This window comes from Alligator mississippiensis, chromosome 3, assembly GCF_030867095.1.
Source record: "Alligator mississippiensis isolate rAllMis1 chromosome 3, rAllMis1, whole genome shotgun sequence".
NCBI lineage: Eukaryota > Metazoa > Chordata > Crocodylia > Alligatoridae > Alligator > Alligator mississippiensis.
The window spans coordinates 210,871,150-210,883,194 of NC_081826.1; the positions used below are offsets into that span (position 1 = coordinate 210,871,150).

The 12,045-nt window shown below is 41.5% G+C and overlaps 1 protein-coding gene across 1 annotated transcript in view; it reads right to left on the bottom strand.

Annotated features, from left to right (window-relative positions):
- SHC3 (SHC adaptor protein 3) overlaps positions 1-12,045 on the bottom strand; it is an 83,263-nt gene that overhangs the window by 53,856 nt on the left and 17,362 nt on the right. The window lies entirely within an intron of this gene.

The following is a 12,045-nucleotide window of genomic DNA, read 5'->3' on the forward strand; positions in this document are numbered from 1 at the left end:
AACACAAAAAGGTAGTTGTGCCAAAATATGCCAATACATAATCACATCTATATATTACACATATCAGTATATTACATCTTCACATTGTAATATACTGATCTATATATTATAGGCCAGATCTTTCAAAAGTCAGGTACACAGATGCATGCAACTGCATGACTATTCGCATATTGTATGGATGAGTGGATAGATAGAAACAGTTATTTGCACATATGCCTTTCCCTGGACTCTTAAGTACCTTCTATGAGAGGCAAAGTGTTTTTGAAGATACTTTAATGGACCAACTGTATATTTGGGACAGATGTTAGCCAAGCTTTCAGGAACAAAGGCTATTTGCAGATGTTTAAAAAAAAATCCCCCAAAAATGCACTTTACCAGAAGAAGTAGCGCATTATTTCAACCTGGCTCCACAGCGTCTGTATTGATCAGGTGCTTCAGTGGAGCTTTTTGGCACTTTTATCTAAAACTGATTCAATCAGCTATTAGATAAAAGTGCCAAAAAGCCCCACTAAGGTGCCCGATCTATACAGACATTGGGCAAGCTGGGTTCAAATAACACAACGCCTTTTCTGGGCATATGCTTGGGTTTGGCACAGGAGCACACAAAGTTTAAAGTAAAGCGCTGTTTTGTTTTTTTTTACATCTGTAAGCAGCTAAAGTGCCATTCTTCAGGTCTAGGAAAGGAGCACGCTTGTGAGTCTGAAAGCATGTCTTACTTCTCTTCCAACTATACAGTCGGACCCTTAAAAGACAGATACCACCAAAAAGAATATTCCCTGGACCATCACGGCTACAACACTCCAACCCTACAACTTCTTAGATATGGTTCTTTAAAACATAGTTTTTTAGAAGACATGAAAAGCAACACGATCCTTTAATTGGCTGCTTGTTACTTCAGTAAAGAAAATCCCAGAGAGGACATGTGGACCATCATCATCCATTATTCTAAAGATAATCTTGCAAAATTAGAAATACTTTGGTCAGGCAAAGTCTAGCACTTGGATGTCTGAATGCAATCTGTCTTACTGTTACAAGTAAATACTTTTATTTAATACTGTTACTGAAAAAGGATCATATTAAAAATGTGCTAAGAAATGATCATGCCTAGCAATTACTTTGATAGAGAGAGAGAGAGAGAGAGAGAGAGAGACTGATTTTTCAAAAAGCCAAACAACCATGTAATTGCACATGAAGATATTTACACCTTACTATAGCCTATATTATGTGTTTCTTGGTAAATGTAAGTACCCAGTTAAACATAAATGCCCTAGTTCTCTATTGGGTCTATCTCATGCACAAGGGGAAGAGTAGACATAGCAGAACCCCAGTCTATCACATCTCTCAAAGCACCCTTTGCTCCATCAGGAGTGAAAGACCAGCAAATACAGGAGCTGGCTGTTGCCCCTGGCAGGACCTCACAAGTGGAAATTCCTTCTACACAAGGGAAGAATGCGAGGAAATTTCCCAATTGCAAAGTCATTTCCCAAAAAAAGACACTATGGGACCAGAGCCTCCAGTCTGCTGAGACCACAATTCACTATTTGCAGGTACAAACATTTGTCATGTACAATCTGCAGTAATTGTGTGTGAACACTAGATGTACAATTACTCACCAGATCTTTTGACAGTCAGGCCCCATGAAGCACATAAAGAGGGAGAGTTATAGATAAAGGGCCCATTACTTCACTGTTTCTTACATCAATGTAATTCCAATGAAGACAAAAGAACTATACTGATCTCAAACTACTGCAACAGAGTGGAGATTCAAGCCCACATTTTTTCATTATGGATTGGTAGCTGTCCAGAAGTCTCATCAGGGGAAAAATGTATACTGAAGTTATGAGATTTTAATTAAAAGATTATTTTGTTGTTGAAAAGCCTGATAAAATAAATAGCAAAATATTTTTATGGGTTGTTTTCACAAGTCCAGCATAATTTATTACAGTATATTGTTTATCCCTATCAAATGTTATTGGAATCACTGAAGCTCTGAGTAAAATAAAATGAGAAAGTAACTAACTACTTTTAGTTAATTTGGTCGTGTGCACCATAAGAAACTAGTCTCTGGGTTAGGTTTGTTTTAAAATCTATTTTCTACTCCTTTGAAATTCCCCTGCAGCTCACTTCTGGGATTTTGAAGAGTTGGTAAAATCATAATGCATAAAATCCCATGTACAGTGATTATTGCATTGGGGGCCAAATTTTCATGCTGTAAGTTAAAATATATTTTGGAGACCAGCTTCATGTGCGTACAGATTCAATTACATTTTGCATGCACAAATATGGCATGAGCAGTCAGGAACTTAATGCAAATTTTTCAGACAAAATATTAAGCTGCTAAATCTATAATTAGCCACGTCTGAGGTAGACTGAGTTTCACTGAGACCAAAGCATCCACTGACTCAACAGAATTGACTGAAGTTATGCCAACAGACACCTGTGAAAGATCTCTGTCATGTTGTCTGTGCTCAATAGTCTTACCTCAGTGATGGTTTGCTGATTCATTTGCTCAAATATTTATTTCATTTAGGATTTTTTTTCATGTGATAGTATGTAATTTTTTTAGAGAGAGCTAGGTGATACAGGACACATCTACACGTGACACTTTAATATGCCTTAACCTAAGCTAACGTACATTAAAGGCAAACATCTGCACATGCATGCCCTTAATGCACATTAAAAATGGTGAATTTAAGCTATTGGTGCCTAAATTTGATATTTGCAAATGCAGGTATCAAATTTAGGTGTGAATAATTAAAGCGTGTTAATGAACATGTAGATGTGTTAACCTGCATTAATGCTGTGTCCCAAGTCAGTCCACACACAGCATTAATGTGCTTTAATGCCTGCACATGTAGACACCTGTCTAAATTTGCTTAATGCACATTAAGTTAATGAGCATTAAATTTAGGCATGCTTAAATGCACATGTAGACATGCCCACAGTGTATTTGGTATTGAAATACTTGGCTTCTATTAGCCGTATTAATAACTTGGTAGTGATACATTTTTTCATTCCATTACTTCCTTCTTGTATCTACATTCAGCATGAGATCATTAATCTGCTGTGATTAAGAAGTTGCACTATATTGAAAATTGCATGGAATTGTTTACAGCCAAATTCAGAGAGGTGTAAGTTTATGAGTGACATGTATATACACATACACTAAACCAATAATAATGATAAAAATTTACATAAATTTAATGGAACTAATTTGTTTTATCTTCCAAAAATTATCCGTCATTTTACACACATTCTATGTAATAGTTGTTATACTGTTGGGTTACTGATACCTCTTCAGTTTATCCAAAAGAATGATTTTTTTCTTTAATTCTTATAAACATACCTATGTAGCTTAGTTTTCATTTTTCAAAGGAATATATTGGTAAGGGAAACGTTTTAGATTTCAGGACAACTTGTTGCTGTTTCAGAATTATAGGTACAAAACCAGAGACTCAGAGAAGGTTAGATTGATAATTTGGGCCGTATTTGTCAAATTTGTATATGTATAAATGTATTGCTGTTCCCTTGAATTTATAAAGCATTCTTGCTCCTTAATTCTGATACAATATATGGATAGTCACTTATTTATAGCTGCCAAAAGGGAATAAAAGAAGAAAGAAGATCCACAAAGAAGACTGTAGGCATGTCCCAAACTTGGCACATTGACAAGGTACATAAAATCACAGAAGCTGCTAAAAGCCATAATGGTAAGGCTGCAATATTCCTTACATACCAAAGCAAAGATAGGAACTCTGATTTTTTTGAGGTTGGAAGATGCCAACCATTAGCTGCCACTGCATGTTTTCAAGTAATGAGCTTTCTGTAAACACTGACATCCAGAGGAACCCAGATCCAACCACAGGGCGATTTCTCTCATGTACATTCACCTCAAAACATTCTTCAGTACTAAGAGTGACCTCTTGAAATACATCCTAACAAAGATCCACAAATTAGATTTCATAGACATTAGGGATGGAAGGGACCTTGAAGATTATCAAGTCCAGCCCCCCGCCCCAGGGGCAGGAAGTCAGCTAGGGTCAATGGATCCCAGCAAGATAAGCAACTGTTTCTTGAATGAGTCCAGACAACGTGCCTGCAACACTTCTGGAGGGAGTCTTGGACAGTAAAAAAGTTTTTCCTTATGTCCACCCTAAAATGGTCATGGAGGAGTTCATGACTGTTGGTCCTTGTTATCCCTTGGGGCGCTCTGGTGAACAGACGATCCCCCAGATCCTGATGACACCCCTTATGTACTTATAGGCAGCCACCAGGTTACCCCTCAGCCTGCACTTTTCCAAGCTGAAAAGCCCCATGGCTCTCAGCCTCTCATCATAGGGCCTATTCTCTTGCCCTCTGATCATGCACGTGGCTCTCCTCTGGACTCTCTCAAGCTTCTCCACATCCTTCTTGAATTGTGGAGCCCAGAATTGGATGCAGTACTCCAGCTGCAGCCTCACCAAGGCCGAGTACAGCAGGAGGATAACATCCTGAGAATTACTTGAGAAGCATTTATAGATGCAAGCCAGAGTTTTGTTTGCTTTACCAGCTGCGACATCACATTGGTGGCTCATATTCATCATGTGGTCAATCATGACCCCAAAGTCTCTTTCAGCTGTGGTGCTAGCGAGCATAGCACTGCCAAGCCTAAGCGTGCTGCGGGTTTTTTCCCCCGAGGTGGAGTACCTTGCATTTTCCGGTATTAAACATCACCAGGTTTATATGTGCCCACTGACTAAACTTATCCAAGTCAGCCTGGATCACTAGCCTATCCTCAGATGTGGACGCTATGACCCAAAGTTGAGTGTCATCAGAGAACTTGGCCAGTGCGATTCTGACACCAATGTCTACATCGTTGATAAAGATGTTAAAGAAAACATCTCAAAATACAATCAAGATAACAAGGACATAAATTGTTTATTCATTTATTTCAAAGAATGTGCACAAATGAAAAAAATATTGCCTATCTTTAGCTCTAGGCAGCCCATGAAATAGTTGGAAAGACTAGTTCTAAAAGTAAACTGCTTTGGCAACCCTCCCTGTTTAACATGCATGAAAACCAAGCAACTAAAATGTACTGATGACCTTTATCAATACCCAACAGAGCCCTCACAATCCTTCAAAGTTCAAGAAAAACAGGGGTCCTCAGCACATCCTGAAGTAGACTTGTGTTACACTAGAATAGAACAAGTTCCAAAGCTATAGGACTCTCATGGATGGCATCCTGCTTGCTGCCCCTTCTCTCATAAGGCTACACTGAATTATGATAGAACAGCCTAAAGAAAAAGGCAGTTTTCAAGTAGGTAGGTCCAAATCACTTAGGCCTTTTTAATCAGATACATAATACAAAGTCAGTACAAATCCAAAAGCATAGTATCATACACTGCTGCAATAATGCCCCCCTTAGCAAAGGAGCTGCCAAATTCACTCCGTACCAGCTACCAGTAATGTGGCAATGCGGCTGGGCACCTGGGGCACATGTGTAACAGCAACTTTCAGTTGCCACTACACTGCCAGCACAGTCACAATCACAATCATGTGACTGCTGGTGGCAGCTGGTTTTTTCTGCCTTCCCCAATTTAGCACCTGGGGTGCTTGTCCCACCCTAGTCACACCACCGCCAGCTAAAATTTCTGGGTAGATCTAAGAAAGTGGCCGTAGATCTCAGTTTTTCATACTATACCCTGGTAAGCAGAGATTTTTTTTTTGATCCCTTGATGTGTCCCACTTTTTTCCCATCTAAACAATCAGTTATTTTAAAGAATGAAAAACGCTTATTCAAGACTTATTGCTAAGCAGTCTTGAATTTTTCTCTTCATTTACAAGGAACAAACAGTTCAGTGGAACAAGCGTTCAGCATGATCAAGTGCTTGTAATGAAAAGTCAAATGAGTGTAGGCACTACCAGAGCTGCTTTTTGCTCAAAGTGAATGCTAACAACATTTGTGCAGTGTTTCATAATATGCTCATTCAGAACACCATGGCTAAGCACAGACGTTCAAGAAGCCCAAGTAGGAAGTGCTCTAAGTAAAGCGCTTTACTCAAAGCACTCTAGATTAGGTTGGGACAGAAGAAGCCAAGGTGGCTGTGGGGACAGAAACCCGCCTTCCTACGCCCCCCACTCCTGGCCAGACTGTGAATGGGACTGGAACCGGAGGCTGTCACTGATTTGGGTCAGTGACAGCCGAGGGGGCAGGGCCAGCCCAGAGGTTGGGCAGAGCACAGGAGCTCTGCTCAAAGCTAGAGCACAGTCCTGTGCAATGCTGCCTGGGATGGCAGGAATTGCACTCTAAATTAATCCTTGATAGGATCTGACACAGATGTTCAATAAAATGCTCTAACAGAAAGCACTTTAATATCTCATCCATTGAGGATTAACTTGAAGTGCAATCTGCCACTGTTAAAGTTCTCTAAGAGCCGTGAATGTCTGTCTAGTTATGGCTTTAGAGCTCTTTCTGCCTGCTTAAAGCGAGATTGGTGCAACATCTGTACCTACCCTATGTTACTGGAAGAAATCTTCCACTCCAAGAAATAAGCACATGTTGCTGCAGAAGCAGAAGCTGGTAGTAGCATTTCCAACATACAGGGTTTTTTTAAAAAGCATAACAATAGATGCTCCATGTAGATTCTATTCGACAGTCAAATCTAGAAGTAATTAAAGCACGGACAGCAGATGCAGATGCAAACCCAAAAGGAACAAACATACTGTCTTTGCCATAAGCAAGCCATACAAATTCTTACCTGCCCATAGCTGCTATTCAGTCTTCTAGTAGTAGCTGGAATTACTATACTGGATATTACAACAATATACTGCACACCTGCCCCTCAAATCACAGGTGGACCCATTCAACCAGATCCAAACAAGTTAAGAACTCCCAGCCTCCATAGTCAAAATACCTCAGTATCAATACCTAAGTTTACCAAAACTATGCAGTTCTTCCTAATGAGGTACAATGGATTAGGTATAATGTGGCAAGATTTGTTTAAGGAACCTAATTTAGTCTGTAGACATTTTAGTACTGATGCTGATACATAAGAAGATAAAAACAGCCAGTTGATTCTCAACTTCCAGATTGTCAAGACTAGCAACTGCAAGCACTTGGAAACTGGAGCACATTTATACTAGAAATCTTTATAACAGCAAGAGAGACCAGTAATTTAATTTTTACAGTCACTTTTCAGCATACAACTGCACTTTACCCACATACTTTCCCTCAACGTGTAAAAGACAAAGGCAGAGTAATCAAGGAACTGCCTTCTTTTTAGTACAGGCAGTCCTTGGACTTATGACACAATTGGTTCCTGAAAACAGGAAAGTCAAACGTTGTAACTCGGAACCAATTTTCTCATAAGAAACAAATTATAAACAGGGAATTGGTTCCTGAACCAAGGCCTGATATCCTATTTTCACCAAAAATACCCCAGAATTTTGTATTCAATCAATTATAGATGAGTAATATAGCTACATTAATGTATTTATATTGTAAATAGCAATCGTATTGATTTGGAAGGGCTTCTTTGAGGTGACTTGGTTGGACTTTTTGAAGGGTTCTTGGCTGCAGTCTTCTCAGGAGTTTTGGCTGCAGGTTTTTCTGGAGTCTTGTCTGCTTTCTTAAAGTGTCCAAGAAAGTTTGGACAGATGTTCTCCAGGGAGATGAGCGATGCAGCAAACTTGTTCGCTGGAATGGCGTTGCATCGGATCAAGCATTGTAAAGTTGAAACTGACATCATAAAGTTGAAACAGGATGTCAATTTATAAATGTTGTAAGTGTGAAACGTTGTAACCCGAAACGTTTTAAGTCAAGGACTGCCTGTACTCAAGTCACAAAGATATTTTGACAATTTTTTAAACTGTTGCTTTAACTGGACATTTATTGCCTGAATTACTTTACTAATTTGAAATGGGGTTGACTGGGAGTTGAACTGAATATGGCTGAAGTTAGCCAATTACTGAGCATAGATCATTAAAAAGAAAAGATAGGGCATTACAAAATTTATTTGGTCATTTACTTCACAAGCAGATCATAGTGTATTTTAGGTATTTATTACATTTTGTAGGATATGGCACTAATAAATATGTCCAATGCATTTTGTAAAATGTAATTAGAGCTTAGTAACACTTAACATCAGCACAATAATCTATTAAATTTCTGTGGAGAAGAAGCAAGAGTCCACTGAGTTTGGTGTTTTGAGATGCACCTCTGAACATACAAGCCAGGCCAATCCATGTCATAGTCCTCAGACTGGTGGTTGACAGCTTGTTGAGCATTTCAGAGGTTCACTGTAACAGAAGTCACCTGACAATTTCCATCTAAAGAAATGCTGTTCGCATATTTTGCTAGTTTTGATGAAAATAATGTTGAGCATAGATTTCTAGGATTTGGAATAATTAGCAAAGAAGTGACCTGTTTCATGCATCTTTCCCTATTCCTGTTTCATTATTCTTTAAAGAGTATTTTACTGTACTTTAAAAAAAAGAAAACCTCCTTCACTCAGTATTGTGTGGGATGGTACTGGTCTGTGAATGGAAAGAGCTTTACTGTGCATTGTTTCTAAAATCCTGGTAGCAAAATAAACCCCAAAAAACCATGAAAAAGCAGTGCAACCAGAGCTGACCTGAGCAGGGTGTGGAGCCCAAGGCAAATCAGCCCATGCAGGGCCCTGCCCCACCCCTGCCCCCGCTCTGATCCCACATGCCCTGGGCCCCAAAAAAGCTGCCGCTGCCATTGGTAGCGGTGGTGTTGGTGATGGGGGCGGGGTGGGAGCGATAGCAAGTGGCTGGATGTAAAGCTGGCAGCGGCAGCATGGAGTTGCTGTGCCCACTCCGCCCAGCTCTGTGGGGCCCCCCAAAGCATGGGGCCCAGGGCAGTTGCTCCAATTTGCCCCCCACCCCAGGACAGCCCTGAGCGCAGCACACGGCACAGGAGCATGTGCCACAGAAGCATGTGCCAGCAGACACGGAGGCTCAGTCCTTCCAGAACTCTATTTCTGGCCCAGCTACTCCAGCACACTGAGAGCCAGGGGGAGTGGGGAAATGACATTTTCCCCAAAGCGGGGCATTTTGCCCCACACCAAAGCACACGTGCAGGGGCATGCGCAGCGGCAAAGTGTCATTAGTTGTTTGTCACTGCAAGCACATGCTCCTACACGTGGGGATGTTCCCATAGAATTCTTCTTCGCATACAACATATGAGGACTCAAACACAATCAAGGAGATTTTGAAAAAGAAAAAAGAAGCATATAAGTAATGGAAAAATGGTTCAGCAACCAGAGAGGAGTACAATCACATGGCCAGGGTCTGCAGGTATAAGATGCAGAAAGCCAAGGCAGGCATGGAGATCAAGCTGGCAACTGAAATAAAGGACAACAAAGAGTCCTTCTATAGGTACATAGGAAGCAAGAAAAATCAAGCTCCACTGTGAGACCCCTACGGAATTTGGGGGGGGAAGGGCAGCCCACACCACAGTTGATCCCCATGAAAAGGCAGAGCTCCTAAATGCTTACTTCACATTGGTGTTCCTGAAATCAGACGGGAGCTGTTCACCTGTCCAGAGGCCCAGGGAATATGGGGAAGATAACAGCCCACATGAAATCAGTCCCAAACAGGTGAGGATACTTTTAGAACATTTGGACGTGTCCAAGTCTGCTGGACCAGATGACCAGCATCTGAGAGTCTTGAAAGAACTGGCTGAGTTCATAGCAGGGCATCTGGCAAAGCTGTTCAAAGAGTCATGGAACTTGTGAGTGGTCCCGAACAACTGGAAGAGGACTAACGTGGTACCCAACTTTAAGAAAGGGAAGAGGGACGACCCTGCAAACTACAGGTCAGTCTAACCTCAGTCCTGGGAAAAATCTTTGAAAAAATTGTTAAGGAGGCCATCAATCACAAGCTTGTAACTGGTGGGGTATTAAGAAGCAACCAGCATGGGTTTGTTGAGGGTAGAGCATGCCTAACAAACCTGGTGTCCTTTTATGACCAGGTAACTAACCAGCTGGACAAGGGGTATAATTTACCTATACTTCAGCAAGGCCTTTGATACTGTTTCCCATTAGATCCTTTCATTTAAGCTGGAGGGTACTGGCCTAGACCAGTCTACAGTGAGGTGGATTGGCAATTGGCTCAGAGGCTGATCCCAGAGAGTTGTAATCGATGGGATGGCCTCATCCTGGAGAGCTGTTTCCAGTGATGTACCCCAGGAATCAGTGCTTGGGCCCGTGCTCTTTAACATCTTTATCAATGACTTGGATGAGGGGGTGGAAAGCGCAATCATTAAGTTTGCGGATGACACTAAGCTGTGGGGATATGTGGACACATCTGAGGATAGGGTGTCCAGGATGACCTTGACAGACTGGTCCTATGGGTGGAACGCAGATGAGGTTCAATAGGGACAAGTGCCTTCATCTGGGTAGGAAGAACCTTCACCACAACTATACGAGGGGTGATAGTCCACTGGCTGGCACTACATCTGAAAGGGACCTGGGGGTCACAATCGACCAGAAGATGAATATGAGCCAACAGTACAATGAAGTCACCAGCAGGGCAAACAGAACTCTGGTGTACATCAGCCAATGTGTTGCGAACAGATCCAGAGAGGTGCTCCTCCCCCTCTATTCGGCACTGGTGAGGCCACAGCTGGAGTACTGTGCCCAGTTCTGGGCACCGCACTTCAAGAAGGATGTGGATAAGCTTGAAAGGGTGTAGAGAAGGGCCACCTGTATGATTGGGGCCTGGAGGATAGGCCCTAAGAGGAGAGACTCTGGGAACTGGGTTTGTTCAGTCTGAGCAAGAGAGACTGAGAGGTGACTTGATAGCCGCCTACAAGTATGTCAGGGGTTAACACCAAGATCTAGGGGAGCAACTCTTCAGAAAGGCACCCCAGGGAGGATGAGGACCAATGGGCACAAGCTAACAGAGGAAAGATTTAGGCTGGACATTAGGAAAACTTCTTTTCCATAAGGGTATCTAGAATCTGGAACACACTTCCAGCAGAGGTGATGCAGTCACCATCCTTGGAGGTGTTCAAGAGAAGGTTGGACAAGCACCTCACTGAGCTCGTTTGAGCCCTATAACCTCCTGCCCATGGCAAGGGACCGGACTTAATGATCTTACAGATGCCTTCCAGTCCTTTGATTCTATGATTCTATAATCTGGTTCTCAATTTGGGGAGGAAAACAGGGGTGGGAGTCAGTGGGGGAGGTCTGCATGTACTGGCAATTTCTTGAAATGGGAGAATACAGTCCAAGATTGTGATTTGATGTTAGGTCTTTTTTGATTAGATCTACACAGACTTTGATTACATTTTTTAGTGTATAGTAAGTAATGATATTAGAAAATACTGCACGCAGAAGTAAGACTGGAGATGTGAGTGGGAAACGAATTTATGAGATTAACTGCCAAAAAGCTTTAGGTTAGTATTTAGACACTTAAGAGTCTCTGCTGCTTTGGAAGATCTATTTAGGCACTGAACAACATAGATATGGAAGTCTCCTTTAAAATGGATTCATGCTGTACTGAACAGCATGGACATGGAAGTCTCCATTTATATGGAATCATGTTATATGGATTCATGCATGTTATATGGTAACAAAAAGTATTCTTGCAGTCTGATTCTTTATTTCTAGTGCCCCTTCTTCAGATATCCTTCTGTACACTGCATGCAGTGCATGAAACCTTCAGAGAGGTGATTATTTCAGACTTTTTTTAAATGTCAATATTAAAAAATCCCAAGACCTCAGCATACATTGTAAGGGTTCAATCAGGTACTTCGCTCACATTCTACACTGGAGAGACACAAAGCACTGAAACATTAGTAAAGGAACCTCCAGGCAGGAGGCTTCCTGGAGTCGATGAAGGTACTCAGAGAGAGAGCCTGTTCCTCAAATCCTGAGCAAATGCAATGGATTCCCACCATTGTGCAATGCTATAATTTCCTTCCTCCTCCTTTGAGTCAATGAATGCCCCAGAATATACTGACAGCGCAGTCTTTGCACTGATGGAAGTGAAGGACTGCTTGCTCTCTAACAAGCTTTTGCTCAGGGTGAACAA